A 17,353-nucleotide genomic window follows, 5' to 3' on the forward strand; every position below is an offset into this window, starting at 1 on the left:
TTCTCCAAGCAGACCCCCACCCCTAATATTTCTTGAATGGTCTGGGGTGGGGGTGTTATTTTTAAACTTCCTGGTGATTCAAACAAGAGTCAGGGCTAAGAACCACTGGGCTAAGGGAATGAATACATGAAGGTCTGAATTTCCCAAATGTTAAGCAAGGTGGTTGCAGGACTGGCCTGCTTTTCCCAGCGAATTTTAGTGGATTACAGCCTTTTTTGAGGAAGAAAGGTACCCAGTGATGAGATCTGGTTGAAGATGGAGAGGTGGCAAAAGACTAATTGTTTCTCACTGTAGTATGATTTATAAGCTAAGTTCCATTTTAACCTCTCTAAACCTTTGAACCATTGTTTCAAACATGTATCCCTGGACTTGCCTGGCATTGTCTGCATCTCGCAGGCAGGCACACCTTGGGCTATGTAGCACATACCTTTGCAGGGACCCCTGCTGGGTCACTTCTCAGGATACACCCCAACGGGGAACCCTTACGCCATCTGTGCAGCATGCCCTCCATAATTATTGGTGGTCTCGCAGGGAAGGAGAAAAAAGACAGCTCTATCAGAATCTCATTCTCCACTAGCACAGTCAGCACCATTGGCAGAGGATGGCTCCGGGGCTGCAAGGCTGCTCTGAGCTATTATTGTGCCTGGCTCTCTCTCAGCATGACTCAACGCAGACAATATAGCACACCGAGAGCATGGGGGATGAACAGTAAATACGAGGCCTTGGATTTTTTTTTAATCTTGTCAGTTTTTCCCTGATTTGTGTCCTTTATCCTAGCCCCCTCTGCTACACAAGCTTCTCAAAGCTAATGCCCATAACGCCACCACCCACTGGTAGCAGCAGGCTGCTGGGCCACTGTGGGGTTCTCATTGCAGAGATTTACAATGCCCGCCATTATTCAGCAACTGTACGTGTTAACCCAGTGGCACAAGGTTGCTCCAACACCTTCCCCTCTGGTTTCTCTTTACTCTGGAGGCCAACAGCGACTATAGGAGTGCCGCCCTCCTGACTCGAACTGCTTGCCTCAGTGAGCACACATCACATCCTCCAACCTGGCAGAGTTGGAATAGGCCCCACTGAAAGACAGGAACACTGGGCAATTATGGAACTGAGTTGACGCTTGACATTTCTACTGCCACATTAAAAAAGTTAAAAATATTTCTCAAAGTTGTTTCTTTGGCCTCCTCCATCCCCTTCTTTCTTCTATTAAGAGCTGATGTGATTACATCTCTAAAATGTGAGCTTGCCACAAGGCTGCTGGGAGTGACCTCAACAATGGGCCTACGGGCTACTGTAGCTCTTAGGAGGTGAAGCAGTGCCATACATTTTGCTCCCTTGAAACAACTCCCTGGAACAAGTTACTATTTTCACACATCTATTAATTCTAATCAGTTTCAAGGGTAACTTATGGCTCCCGTTTAACTAAGAAATGTGCCTATTATCTCTACTTTGGCTACTATGAAGTCTACCTCCATGCACTCTCCCGTTCCAGAATTCAGTAGTGGCGGCAGCAACTGTCTGGAAATGCATTTGCCTGTGCATAGACAATTTACTGCTTCAGGAGAAACAGAAAAAGCACTTGGGGGATGAAGATGCGGTCACTCTCATGAGCTTTCTGGAGAGAAATATGCATCGGCTGAGGACACCTATGTTTGGTTTTGTGCGAAGGGTTTACAAACTGAAATCACAGAGGTTACAGAAGAGCAAGGGAAGGAAAACATCAGGTAGCTGGTCCTGGTGGGTAAGGGTCTGCCCAGAAGAAAGCTGGGAGTCCTGCAGGTCCTCTTAACATGGAACGGAAACTTGTGAACACATTTTTTCTTTTTTAGACAGAGTCTCTCTGTTGCTCAGGCTGGAGTGCAGTGGTGCTATCTCGGCTCACTGAAGCCTCCGCCTCCCGGGTTCCAGCGGGTCTCTTGCCTCTGCCTCCTGAGTAGCTGCATTACAGGCGCCCACCACCATGCCTGGCTAATTTTTGTATTTTTAGTTGAGATGGGGTTTTGCCTTGTTGGCCAGGCTGGTCTTGTACTCCTGGCCTCAGATGATCCACCCATCTCAGCCTCCCAAAGTGCTGGGATTATAGGTGTGAGCCACTGCGCCCGGCCTGTGAACACTTTTAAGTCACTAAATACCTGGCATGAAATTATTAGCAATTTATCAAATCACGAGGGCCTGTTTGGGGTTATGACATATCTGACAGGAAGGAAAAGGTGATGATGGAAAAGGGACTGGCCTCCCAGGTTGGCACTGTCAATCCAAACGTGGGATCCCAAGAATGCCCTGCAGTTTCAGGTGCAGATGCCCCCTACGTGGTGCTCAGGGAAGAAAGCTCAGTTCAGAAAGAACAGTCAGGCTTCTGGCAGAACCCCAGTACACTGAAACTTTGATTTGTATTCAGTGGAGGGTAACCTACTCACCCCATCTTTGAATATGTGCAAAAAATAGAGGAGGAGGCAATAAAAGATAAATAGGGCTGCCATTAAACAAAACCAGAAAGGCTCCAGATGCATCTGAGATGCGCAGAACATGTGACATGTGTGAACATCAGGAAGAGGCCGGGGGAACTGTGAAGATCCTGCAGCTCGTGGATCTGTTTCACATGGCCTCTACTCCTTTACATAAATTTGGCACAGCAAATCAAGGAAAGAGGAGGGTTTAACAGACTCCTGGACCACTCCATCTAACTTATTCCTTCCCACATATTGTGTATTTGTTCTCTTATTTCACTGTGTAAGAGTGGTTGTGTTCAAGAGGTTTTTAAGTCAATGTTTCTTTGATATGGTATATGCTCTTACTAGGCATTCACCAAGAAGATGTACCTAGAACGTGTACTGAGATTCTGCTATACTTTATTCCATATCATGTTACAAGAAAACAACAGTGACAGCTGACAAACCATTACATCTTTCATAATACAGACAAATTACAACTGGTAACAAATATGCAACATGTATTATTCCATTCTCCTTACTATGTGTCATTTGAAAGTATAATAGTTTTCTGAATAATGCTACCACGTTTCTTGGGTACCAATCCCCTGTTAGAAAGTACACATCTCAGTGCATCATACAAAAAAATAATAAAAGATAAAAGGAAAATTTAAAAAATCCACTCCCAACTAGAGAATGTAGGTTTTGTATGTGCCTCTAAAATATGCTGCTGTGGGAAAAGGAATGAGAATAGAAGATTGCTTATTTTATTGATTTTTTTTTTTTGTGTTTTTGGTGTATGAGAAAATTACAAGGCAGTAACATATACAGTTTCCTCTGCCTACAAGCCAGTAAGGGAGATGGAAGTTATGCGCAATTATGCAGCATATTCCTATGTATAGGGGGCAGGCAGTAATCTACCCCGGTATATACAGCCTAAACATCCTCTTATATAACAAAGATTACAAAACCAATAATATTCACAGATGAGTATCTTATATAGACACATAACCTAGGGTATTGATTATACTGGCTGTCATATACACACTAACGAAAGGATACCAAGAGGCCTCACTTTCTTTGCAAGCCTGGAGGTGCTCCTGGAAACTTTCTAATCACTCTCGGGAGGTAGAAATCGCTTCTCACCCCAGCATCAGTGGGTGGACAGCCACCCTGTTTTATGTACCCTATTTTTTGCTGAGCACTGCAAACATTTTTTTTTCACATCCTATGTATCTTATATTTTTAAGTCAACAAAACTGTTCTTTTAAGAAAATGGGAATTAAGTGTCAAATCTCCTTTCAGAATACTGTGCGTGCAGTGATGTGCTAAAGGTGTTTGTACTACTCTTACCATCTGTTTGAGTTCAAGCTATTCCTTCATACAAAAATAATCTCACAAAACATTCCAGCACTTTCTCAATAGAATAATAAATCTGCTAATGAACACAGTCTGAATTGATTTTCATGACTGTCCACAAAGAGGGCAGAAGAGAAAAGAAGCAGAGGGAGAATATGATTGCAAATAGGGGAAGGAGAGAGGGAGGGAGGGAGCGAGAGGGATTTGGGGGAGAAAGAGACAGAGGAGAGGAGGGAGAAAGAAAGAGAGAGACGGGGGAGACACACACACACACACACACCAAACTTCGGATTTCCTGTATGGATGGCAAGGATAGAGTACTCAAAACCTCCTGACCTTCTGAGAGGTATGTCTCTGTAACAAAACAGATTTCTCCCTCTACTGAGTAGTGTTATATTTCACTTCTCCGAAGAAGTTACCTGTGACAGGGACATATAACTCTGATAGCCCTAATTGAAGTCTTTCAACATTAAATATTTTCAAGTTAAAAACCTTATTAAAAAGCAACATTTAATCATCAGTTGCTCTTGCTTTAAACTTAGTGAAATACAAAAGTCATGTCTTCTCCAAATGAATGATTCAAAACAAATCACAGGAAAGGTCATTTTTAACAGCATGTAAAGTTTTCTCCCTATATTTTCTTTAAGAAATTCTAATTTAAGTATATTTTAAATCTAAATACCTCTAAAGACTTCCAGTGGGTTGGAATGTATGAAAGAGGAATGGAAAAGATTTCTAGGTAGCAAACAGTAGACATTCTTCACTTGGGTATTTTCTGCTGTCTTTAAAACCAATCAGTAAATAATTCCTTGCTTAGCACTTAAAAGTTTACAAGGAATGCTACATCTGGGTAGGATGAACTATGACTATCACATAACCACCCATACTCCACTCCGGAGACAGTACCATTTTAAAGTTTAGGAATTCTGGGTCCAGTTTCCTTGGTGTATTGAGCTTGATTATACAAAAGCTTTACCCTCACCCAACTCTCAGAAAAAGTCCTTGTCAGCCTGGCTCCTAATTCCTAGTCTTGATCCTAAAACAGTGGGACACATTTCAAGAACTCACTCATTCTCTCCTTCTTTCTGACTAATAGGAAAATGTAAGACAGTGTACACGAAGGTATTTCCATAGGAATTTGTGTACAGAGAATCCAAGTTTCATGCTTTAGATGAAGTCTCCTAACTGCCCCCTTGGCCGCAGTACTGCTGGGCATTCTGCAGCGAGGCCTGCCCCACCGGGAGCCGGCCTGCGTCAGGCAGCCCTCCCTCCAGATCAAAGCAAAAGACATGCCTGGTCCACTTTTCCCCAGTGTCACATACTGGTGTCTTCATCCTCCAAGGTCCCTCAACTCCTTGAGTAAGGGAAGCTGAGCCATTCACTTTTCCATCTTTAAAGCAAGATTCCTGCATTGTTTCTAAAACCTGCATTTGAACAGTTATTCCAGGAGATGTCTTAAAGTAAGGAACCCAGTGATGTCTTCCAATTGGCTTGGAATGTTTTTTTAAAATGTACTTTCTTTTTAAAGGTGCTTTGTTGTAACTGAGCAAACTTTGAACTGGATCACTTTGTAATTTACTTTGTAAGCCTTAACGGCCAAGATTGCTTTCAAGACTCATCCAACAGATATAGTTCTTTTGCACCAGATTTAAAACATTCTGTTCCTCACTCTTTTCTACAGTTAGAAAATACAAAGTGTAACAGAATGGATGGAAAAAATAAGATGTTGACAAGACCCAGACACAAAAAGTTACCTCAATCTCCAGAGGTTGAAATGTAAGCAATTTATCCCTGTCTTTGTTCTTAACATTTGATAATTGTTTTTTCAGTTCCAACCTATTCAAAAAACAGTCATGCTATGTGGCTTGCAAATGCTAAGCAGAGTCCAATATCCTATATATAAATGTGCAGTTATTTCCAAGTAAAAAAACCACATTTGCAAAATTACCTCAAAAGGTAAGCAACAGGTGGGGCCTCATAGTCAGGGGCCAAGTTGTCAAGTCAGAGAACAGGGGTTTGCTTTAGCAGAAAATTTCCCTCCTAGTGGTTGCAAAATGTGCACTGCTCTCAAAGAAAATACACGTTGTTTTATGCCACTCTGTGGCTTTCAAGTACAGACATTACTGAAGAAGTGTGAACACCAAATGTGTTGTCTTAATGTATTTAAGACATGGCTGGTGAAAGCATAAAAACCTTTACAGAGACACTGTGCTGCAGAGGGAAATCAAACAAAATCAAACACAAAAGACTGAAAAGAATACATGCCATGTATCAGTAAGCAAAGCTTAATCTTCACATAGTTCTTGGAAATCACAAGGTATCCAAATGCGTGCAAGGTTTTAAATAAATTGCAGAGAAAACAGGGTCTTGCCAGCTTCAATTTTCTTGTAAGTGAAATCCACCACAGGGAGCGAAAGAAAACTGATCCATGATTCCCTTCATATTATTGGCCTCCTCATTAATGTTTTTTTTTTTCTTCCCAGAATGATGACAACTTAATCCTGGAAGGAGGAAAATAGAAAATTGTTATATAAAAAATCGACACCATTCATTTTTCCTAAATTACATGAGACATCAAAATTGGTCAGTCCAAAGTGAGCCCACTGATGTTCCCTACAGCCACTCCAAACACATAAATATTAAGCAGAATAGTTTCCTTAACCAAAAAAATCCTTCTAATATGATGAACAAATGTTCTGACTACACTTTCCTCTCTTAAAATCATTTAACTCCACCAATTGAATTGGTCTATCTTCCCCTTAGATTATTTAGAGAAAAAGAAATTCAGCAAATTTCCTTCCCTAAATCATTAGTAATAATACTGGTCTTAATTAAGTGCCTGTAGCATCATACAGACCATTAAAAGGACATATCACTATGTTCATTTTTATGAACATGAAATAGAAAAATGGATCACATACATGCTTTTAAAATAATTCAGCTGTATATAATTCCTTGGTTGCCTATTATCATTATTTCAGTTTCAGCAGAAAGAAAATTGGCCAGTGTGACCTGAATTGGCAGCCTCTTCCCAACATCCTGTATAGGACTGCATGTTTCCAATAATGCCTGCTCAAAACAATAACAACTTGTGGGTGAATGGTTCAAGCAAAAAGAGGGAAGCTTCACTCTGCCTCTTTCCATACTTCTTTTTGGCCTGTAAGCATTTTCATTGAGTCTCCAGGATGGGAAAAGAATGCCTTGCCAGGATAGGTGAGAACACTCCCAGGTTCAAGGCGCATAGCTGAGGGATCGGTTCATTAGCTGCACTGAGTCCCAGAACCAGTTCCTTAGCTAAGTTTAGAAGCTGCTGGTCACTAAGGCCTGGTGAAGCCTTCGTGTCCCCAGCTACGGGGCCATAGAGTCATCTTCCCAGATGCAGGGGGAACCCTGGATGGTGCCTGATCCCAAAGGTTTTGTCCTTTTTTTTGAGACTTCACAGTGCACCTGTCCTGCTGCTGCCCACACAGGCTGTGGCATCAAGGACATCACCCCTGCATAGCAGCAACCTAGCATTACCTTGTCCAGAGAGCAGAAATTCCACTCTTACGCTCAGGAACCATTGGAATAGTGGCCGGGCACGGTGGCTCACGCCTGTAATCCCAGCACTTTGGGAGACCGAGATGGGTGGATCACGACGTCAGGAGATCGAGACCATCCTGGCCAACATGGTGAAACCCCATCTCTACTAAAAATACAAAAATTAGCCAGGAGTGGTGGTGTGCACCTGTAGTCCCAGCTACTCGGGAGGCTGAGGCAGGACAATCGCTTGAACCCAGAAGGTGGAGGTTGCAGTGAGCTGATATTGTGCCACGTACCCCAGCCTGGGCAATAGAGCAAGACTCCCTCTCAAAAAAAAAAAAAAAAAAAAAAAAGAAAGAAAGAAAGAAAGAAAGAAAGAAATAGCATCATCCCCACCATCTGCCCATTTCCCCCACTTACTATGATGAGTTTCTGGCATATTAACTTTCCATTATTTTTTAAAATTGAAGCAAAATTTACATAAAACAAAATTAACCATTTAAAAGAATATAATTTAGTGGCATTTAGTACATTCACAATGTTGTGCAATTATCATCTCTATTTAGTTCCAAAACATTTTCATCACCCCCAAAGGAGATCCTATATCCTTTAAGCAGTCACTCCCCATTCTCTCCTTGTCCCAATCCCTGACAACTATTAATACTCATGTTTCTGTCTCTATGGATTTACCCATTCTCAACATTTTACACAAATGGAATCACGCAACATGTTACCCACTTTGTCTAGCTTTTTTCACTTAGCATAATGTTTTTGAAGTTCATCCATGTTGTAGCATGAATCAGTACTTCATTTTTTTTTAGGGTTGAATAATATTCTGTTGTATGAATATACTACAGTTGGTTTATCCATTCATTGGTTGATGTACATTTGTGTTGTTTCAACTTTTGGCTAACAGTGAATAGTGGTGCTCTGAATAGTCATGTACAAGTATTTGTTTAAACACTGTTTTCCATTCTTTTGGGTATATATCTAGGAGTGGAATTGGCAAGTCATATGGAAATTTTATGTTTAACTTTTTGAGGAACTACCAAACTGTTTTCCATCATGACTGTACCATTTCACATTCCCATCAGGAATGTACAAGGGTTCCAATTTCGCCAAAACATTTGTTTGTTTTAAAAAAATTATAGCCATCCTAGTGGGTATCAACTGATTTGCACTTGCATTTCCCTAATGATCGATGATGTTGGGCACCTTTTTTTTTTTTTTTTTTTTTTTTTTTGACAGAGTCTTGCTCTGTCACCCAAGCTAGAGTGCAGTGATGTAATACTAGCTCACTGCAGCCTTGACTTTCCTGGGCTCAGCTGATCCTCCTATCACAGCCTCCCAAGTAGCTGGGACTACAGGCACACATCACCATGCCTGGCTAATTTTTTGTATTTGTGGAGACAGGGGTTCACCATGTTGTCCAGGCTGGTCCTGAACTCCTGGGCTCAAGCCATCTACCTGCCTTGGCCTCCCAAAGTGCTGGGATTACAGGCATGAGCCACCATGGCCAGGCTGTTGGGGACCCTTTCATGTGGTTGTTGGCCATATCAGTATCTTTTTTGGAGAAATATCTATTCAAGTCCTTTGCTCATTTTTAAATTGGGTTGTATTTTTGTTGTTGAGTTGTAGGAGTTCTTTATAAATTATGGATATTAATCCCTTATAGTATGATTTTTCTCTGAGTCCATAGGTTGCCTTTTCACTCTGTTAACTGTGTCCTTTGATGTACAAAAGTTTTAAATTTTGGCAAAGTCCAATTTATTCTTTTTTTTCCTTTGTTGCTTATACTTCTGGTGTTATATCTAAAAATCCATTGTGAAATCCAAGGTTTCGAAGATTTACCCCTATGTTTTCTTCTAAGAGTCTTATAGTTTTAGCCCTGGCATTTAGATCTTTGGTCCATTTTGAGTGAAGTTTTGTAAATGGTATGAGGTAGGGGTAACCATCTATTCTTGAGAGTTCTGTTCTCAGTGACTGAGCCAAATGTAAACAAAAGCCCTTTCTTAAATTTCTAGGAGGCCGGGCGCGGTGGCTCAAGCCTGTAATCCCAGCACTTTGGGAGGCCGAGACGGGCGGATCACGAGGTCAGGAGATCGAGACCATCCTGGCTAACACGGTGAAACCCCATCTCTACTAAAAAATACAAAAAACTAGCCGGGCGAAGTGGCGGGCGCCTGTGGTCCCAGCTACTCGGGAGGCTGAGGCAGGAGAATGGCGTAAACCCGGGAGGCGGAGCTTGCAGTCAGCTGAGATCCGGCCACTGCACTCCAGCCTGGGCGACAGAGCCAGACTCAGTCTCAAAAAAATAAATAAATAAATAAATAAGTTTCTAGGAGAGGCCTGGGGGTAGATGGATACCACACATAGGACCTTTGCTACCTCTATATCCCAACAGTTATTATCTCAAATCCTTGCTGCCTGTGGGTGGTTCTCCATGAGGCTCACTTGACCACTCCTCATCCTTGCTTGATTGTGCAGATATGCCTCTATCAAGCCTCTTCTTAAAGAACTCACCACCCTAGCAAAAATAATTACATGGGAACAACCTCCTTTGTCCCCAGCCTACCCTTGTTCTTTCAGGGAAATGAAATAACGTGCTCTACATGCTGCTCCATGTAACTATGCATTCTGATCTAGGCACTGGCATCTTTCTTGAGGGCCATGATATGAAGAAGAGAGAGCACTCATCCTCACAGTATTTCAAGCACATTTATCCACAGGCATCCTCAGCCAATCCTCAACCCCACTATCAGCCTTGATATTTTTATTAAGCAGATGACAAAATTGTCCTTCTTCTTCCATGTACTTTAAACAGCAGTTGAGATTCCAGCTCTTCCTGGAAGCCTGCCCACCCCAGCTAAATGGGAGCTTTAGGTCTGTCCTGGTATCTGCTTGCCCAGGCATGGCGTTCCTACAACTATATCCAAATGATGTGGTCTTTCCTGGCTCTCCCCTCTTTCACCACTTTAATCAACAGAATGGAGACCTGGTACCCACAATGACCGCCTGAACCAGAGACTTCATTTAGTCCCTCCTGAAGTGTGAAGACACTTCCTATGAAAGAGCAAGTCAGGGGACAGGTGGTATCAGTATGTTCTTAAGCTTGATTTTGTTGACTGCTGTGTCCCCAGAGCACAGCCCAGGCCTGGCTCAGGCACTCAATATACAGTTGCTGAATGAATAAAGGGGAAATTGTAGAATCAGAAAACTTGGGGGTAAAATATGTTCTCATATGTAGAGTTCCTTATGGCACATTCACTGAAGGCAAATGTGATGCCTGTGAAATAGCACAGTACTGCACACAGAGCAGGCCATCCACAGATACACCACCAGCCTGAGGATGGTTGGTAGGATTAACACCTTCCTGTAGGCAAAACTTACTTTTTTTTTTTTAACTCCATGACATTATATTTGAAAGGAATGATTTGATTTCTAGTACATCTAATTTCATGTAATAATAAACTATGTTGTCACCACAGTCAATGGCATATTTACTATCCTGTTGGCTTAAGATGTTTTTTAGACATCGATGATGCTTGTTCTTGCCTTGTCCTGATTCTTCGAGTGTAATCTCTAAGAGAATCACATGTACCTAACCTAGGGCATAAACAGAATTGCATAATAAAGGATAATATGTAATAATAGTAACCGGATAATAAACAGGGAACACAGTGATTATGATAAGCCCATTACTTAGGTTTGGGCTTAGACATTTAGAAGGGAGGTGCCAATGAGAGGCAGACTCTTTCACATCTCTGTGAGATGACTCCGAATGGCCCAAATTGTACCAGCTACCCTGCCTGGTGCTGTCAGCCAGCAGCATGGAATGTCCCTTCTCCCTCCTTGGGCAGCATCAGCTTCAATTTTCAATGAGTACATATAAGGTAGGTCAGTTTTTGCTGGAAAATTTTTAAGAAAATTTAAATGCAATCATGCACTTGATGAGTGGGGATTTAGGTGGAAGGAGAGAGGGAATAACAGGGAAGCAAAATATATCAATGTAAACCTTTCTCTTACCTTTATTATTAAAATATGTTGCACGCGCAATACAAATTAACAGTGAATATGAATTATAAGCTCAACTATGTGCATAGCCACTCATAGGTATATAAATCATAAGATTAATGGATGCCATTTTTATCTTGCTTTCAGCTTTTACAATGTTCTTTCTCTCTAGAAATGAATGTTTTAAACAAGAAATTGGATTTGATTGATAAAATCCTTATTCAGAAATATCTACATAGAGCTTCTTGGCTATAAATATTAATTAATTGGATCGCTGGTACCCATAATGCAACTTTGTTCTGACCCATGTGCCCTATGAACTAGATATTTTTTGGATTCAATTTTCTTAAAACCAACTGTCAGCATCATGTGATGGAGGAGATGAAAAATGAAAATGAGCAGTCCCGCTGTGCAGGTGGGTGACCTGTGGGAGAGAGTCTGCCTGGTAGGATTTTTACACGAGCCATCAGACACACACCAATTGATTAGATCATCTCATACCCGCCACCAACTAGGCTCAAGAGACTAATTAGAGAGAGTACTGCCTGCGCAGGCACCCCATTGACACCTAATTTGCTCAGCCAAAGCCTTTGGGGAAAATGTATTATCTCTGCAGCTGCACTTCATGCATTTCTGATTTGAGGCATAAGCAAGGAGTGCTTCATCACTCTTTTGAGCGAACTGAATGTAGAAGCCCTTAAGTGCTAAATGCAAGCAAACAGACCCAAATTAAAAACGAGCCAGGCTCTTTCTAATTCCCTCTGTGCTCCCTGTTAAATCTCTGTGTGTACATACACACACACACCCCTACACACATGCATGCAGTTTACACGCCGGAGGGACAACATTGCTGAGGACCCCCGCTCAGGGTGCTTCAATGTGATCAGGTGGTCTGCGTTTCACTGGCCTATTTATGCACTCTAAGGTTCTGCGTTTGTTTGACTGTGTTTTATTATTTTTATTTTTTCTGCTGCATTGCCCTTCCTCAAAGTACTCTTTTTTCTACAAGACAACTCTGGCACATTTTTTCCCCCTCTAAGCCTCACTGGAGAGAAGTGATTATTTTGGTTCCAAATTAAAACAACTGTAGGTTTTCCTTTCATCGCCTAAATTGTGAACAGGATATTCTCCAGGATGTATGTGAAGCTGTGAGGTAATCCGCTCATTTCTATTTAAGAGACTTCTTTGTAAATATGCCTAATAGAGAAGAAAAAAAAATACTAACATTTGACAGAAAGAAAGCTACCTCAAAACAGTAAAGACAGTATAAAACTGTAACATGTTTAGGTTCTCTTCAAGAAAAAAACAATTATGATTTGACCAAATTTAGCTTTATGTATTAGCTTTAGAACAAAACTCATTCCAACCTCCTCTCAAATGTAGAATTCAAAATATTGATATATACGGAGGCATTTAAAGATAGGCATGCAATTAATTACATGCTTTCAAAAAGGAAATAAAAATAAATAATCCAGGTAATAATGAAAAAATTAGGATATCTTTGTGTCAAATTTGGTGGATGTGTAATGGGTTTCCACAATGATAGAATGAAAGAGAAAAACAGGACCATGGTGGTGTTCTATAGTGGACTTACTGATTTTGTGCCTTTCCAGTCATATGTTGGATGAATTATTCTACCCACATGTTCTGGTAAATTACAATTCTGCTTTGTAATTTTTCACATTTAGCCTATTCTTAAGAGTTTAATGAAAATTTAAAAAATCATTTTAGCTGTATGCCTTTTAAACAAGCATTCAAAATGGGTCTTACTTGGGCACCCAGGCAGTCAGAGGATCCCAGTGACCACTGGAGTAAATATCCTTCTGAAAGGTATATGGAGATTGGTTGTAGGGGAGATATTTGAACAGTCGGAAAACCAGGGCCTTAACTAAAGCACGTAACTGTTTAAAGAATTTATTCTGATTTTGTCGAGAACAAAGTCCAGAAAGCTTCCCTTCCCCAAGTACTATGTCAATAAGGTTTCACATGAACAATGTCCCGGAAAAAGAAAAAAACACACTTACAAGACGGTGCCACTTTGAGTTTGGTTTTGCTTAAAATACCAAGAAAAACAAACAAATCTTTGGATCTAATTCATCTTCAAGTAGCGTTTCCTATTATAGAGAATTAAGTCCACACATAAGGTTGTTCAACTGTAAGCACCTAGGCAAGCACAAATCTCTCTAAAGTGAAAATATCAAATACATATATATACACGTATTTGTATATAACATAGTCAAATTTTATACTGTAGATTTTATATGGATGCAGGACTCAAAGTGGTACATTTTAAACTTTATACTGAATTCAGAAAATCTGGGACAGCTTAATTTCCTTATTCTTTGAGTGAATTTAATGTGTTATAATTTGGCTAGAAATACAGGTTTTCTTTTAGAATATCTGAAATTAGTGTTTTCCAGTTTCTCTGACACTGCATTGAGGCTTCTTGAGAAGGGGGTAGGGGTCAGAGGAAATGGCATGAAACAGAAGGAAGTAGAAAATTAGTCAAACCTACTTCTGTAACTTATTTCTGATTTACGATAATCAGCTTCTTCTCCCTAGAAGAGAACACATCTTTGAGACCAGCAAGAGAATATTAATTAAAATGAATGCAGAGATAGACGGGCTTTGTTTTAAGCTTAACAGAAGGCCCATCATTCAAAATAGCCCAAATCCTTTAAGTTGAAAGCTGTTTGGTAACATCCATATGGATGCACAATGCACTAATTGCAGCAACTTTGCACATTTTAAGCTTCATGCCAAAGTGGTGATTTTAATTAAAAATTTTTTAGGCAAAGCTGTAAGTCTAACATTTCAAAACAAAGCATTCCTCACATGAGGAGACAGACTTAACATATCATTTTAATAATCATCATTATCAACGAACATTTATTGAAATCCTCATTAAAGACCAGGCATTATATGATGTGTAATTAGCCTTCATTGAAAAGAATGTTCTATTTTAATGGTGTGACTGTTTATTAAATCAGATTTATGCAAATGGAAAACACTGGTCATATTTTAGACACACATGGACAAAATAATGGCAATTCTGGGATTTATTCCTCTCTCAGTCAATGGGAAAACAAGCACAGGGAAAAGTACTGATTTAGGTCTTCTTAGATACACTAAGACACATTTAATCTTTTCTTTTTTTGTAAACAATCATATAATATTGTATACATATATCATTTTTAAAAAAGATTAAACATATCATATAAATAAATAAAAACTGGGAGGTTTGAAGTAGTTCATTGAAACAGTTTTAATGACAAGGTTAATAGAAAAGCCTTCACCAAAGGTGGCATATTCTTTTCAAAGATTTCACGTTATTTGAAACCTTATTTGCTCAGCATACCTTTACAAGTGACTGACTCCCAAGTGGTTATAAGTTAATTAAATAGGATTCTGACCCTTAACCCTCCTTATATATTACAGTCCTACTAAACTATATTTAAACAAACCAAATACAAAGTCATTCAGCAGCGTGTGCATTTTTTCTCAACTTAAAATGCATATACACAAATCTCATAAAACGACTAAAAACCAAGTATTTAATAGTTAGAGAAACACAAGGGTTCATGTCTGATTTTAATTAAAAGATTTTAGAGAAGATATGACTCCACTTTGGGTGGATTTTTTTTTCCAAATTAAAACTTGTCTGGTATTATTATCTAATGTATTGAAGCAGTTTTTCATGCTTAGGGTTTCGAATTCCAAACATACAGTCGCCTACAACTTTGAACCTGTTTTGTGAACCATCTTATTTAGCAGAAATTTGCAAAACAAAATATGCATTTCTGTAGCATAAATTAGATCACATATAATTTTGGTTAATACAGAATGATGTCAGCATGAACCAGAAGTCATATTGGTTCATGGGAGACTTCTTTCCAATGTTATTTTGAGTCACCAAGTAACAGCAGCCATGAGAAAGATACATAAATACAGTGCATGCAAGCCCAAGAGACCTGCACTACTGCACAGCACATGCTGCCTATTTACCCCACATGCTTCCTTTTGGTTTGGTTGGCAACATGCTCTGTCTTAGAATTGACTGTTTATTGTACAATCTTCCTGGATCCTTGAGCATTTTGCCCTTGCATCCAAAATTGGGCAGCCGCAACCTACATCAAGTTTATTTCACCTGTAAACTCTACTAGCATTTTTATTTTCACTGCTTTTCTGAGTGCAGCGCTTATCAATTTCAATATATTTGAAGTGGACTACCCTTTACTTTATTTCTTCCCCCACCACAAAAGCCCTGCAACTTTTAATGTAGTATTCTGCTGAACACAGGTATGAACACAGATGCCACATTACAGCAGAAATGTCTATTTTTGTGAGGACACATCCTGACAGTGACATGAAGTGACACATTGTGGACACCACTATAGCACATCGTTTCCACCAGGAAATGTCTGCGGACAGTGAGGAGGGTCCAACAACTCCAAGCTAGGAATGGTGGGTGCTGGACAGCTCGCTAAGCCGCCTGCCAACTAGCTCCCATGTAGCTGCTTCACAACACGAATCTGCTTCACAACAGTGCCAATGAACAACTGCTCGACCAAGGACAAATCACTGAATATTCATCCATGGACGCCAAGACTCTGCATACTACATGTAAAGCCCTTCAATACACACTCCACACAAAATTATAATTGGTTAAAGTATTTTGATACTAGTTATCCCACCATAGCATGTTGCTATATTTCTATAGAATCCAAGATGAGTTGTGAAAGACATAATTAACGGAATGTGTACCATCATGAGAAATATATACCAGCATTTTGTGCTCATGTGGCATTTTCTCCTATCCAAAGTACGTTCCCATGTATTCTTTCATTTAATAAAAGTGCCTGAAAGATAGGACCTTTGAAGAAAGCTTCTGTTTGGAAGATAACAGATTTTGTGAACTCAAATTTTTAAGAAGTTCTAATCCTTTTAGTCACTGATTCAGTGTCTTCTGAAACATCTGCAATAGGAGGTATACTGCAGATTTAAATATCAAAGCAGTCATGATAGAACTCACAACCTTTATAGGAACTAGGGTGACCAGCTGTCTCTGTCTGAACTGAGGAAGTTTCCAGGATTTGGGACATTTTTTTTGAGACAGAGTCTCACTCTGTTGCCCAGGCCAGAGTTCAGTGGCATGATCTCGGCTCACTGCAATCTCTGCCTCCTGGGTTCACATGATTCTCCTGTCCTAGCCTCCAGAGTAGCTGGGACTACAGGCACATGCCACCATGCCCAGCTAATTTTTGTGTTTCCAGTAGAGACAGGGTTTCACCATGTTGGCCAGGCTGGCCTCAATTGATCCACCCACCTTGGCCTCCCAAAGTGCTCGGATTACAGGAGTGAGCCACCACACCTGGCCGAGGATTTAGGACTTTTGGTTCTAAAATGGGAGGGGGCGGGGTGCAAAATGGAACAAGCTGGTCATCACAGGAACAACAGGATTAAAATGCACAGTCGTAACTTCCAAGTTTATTATAAAAACAGAGGTAACAAGGTTTGGCACTATATTACATGAACTAAAATGAAAAGTATGCTGACACTGCAATCTGAAAATGTGAGTCACAAAAGTTTCACAAATGTGAGACACTGAGAATAGTAAAAGGTGAAAATAAAATGGGAACTGAGCCAGCAGCCTTCTCTCCTCTCAACTCTCCAGACTGTACAGGGTTTTTCTACCTATCTCCTTGGAAGAGACACAACCTTGACTCTGTGATTTAGGCTTTCTTCTCTGGTTTTTGTTGAAATCACAGTCAATCACATTCTTCTCTAATGAGGTTGTTGAACTTAAGACCATCAACTTGTTCCTCACCACAATTCAGAATAAATCCATCTATTTAAATTCCCACATGCCTGTGCAGTGTGGCATGGCGGAGATGGCTAAGGCCACCTCTCTGAAATGAGAAGAAGTACAAATGTTGCCTGAATCACTGCCAGAAATAACCCCCGCTGTAAGATCGGTGGTGAAGGAGCAACAGCATCAATCGACTTGCCTAAATCAATTCAGGAAACAT

General features: G+C 40.3%; 1 protein-coding gene across 17 annotated transcripts in view; it reads right to left on the reverse strand.

Moving 5' to 3' along the window:
• Positions 1 to 2,832: 2,832 nt before the first annotated feature.
• The window catches only part of CDK14 (cyclin dependent kinase 14), a 790,403-nt gene continuing 775,882 nt past the window's right edge, over positions 2,833 to 17,353 (reverse strand). For 14 of the 17 annotated variants that reach the window (XM_045387589.2, XM_065542367.1, XM_065542363.1 and 11 more), the window contains one exon: positions 2,833 to 6,289. The gene's annotated coding sequence lies outside the window, so the exon portion shown is untranslated. Of the gene's footprint in view, positions 6,290 to 13,839; positions 13,883 to 17,353 lie in introns of all 17 variants that reach the window. The other 3 variants (XR_012432704.1, XR_006696501.2, XR_012432705.1) reach the window with 1 other exon arrangement.

This window comes from Macaca fascicularis, chromosome 3 (genome assembly GCF_037993035.2).
Source record: "Macaca fascicularis isolate 582-1 chromosome 3, T2T-MFA8v1.1".
Classification (NCBI taxonomy): Eukaryota; Metazoa; Chordata; class Mammalia; order Primates; family Cercopithecidae; genus Macaca; species Macaca fascicularis.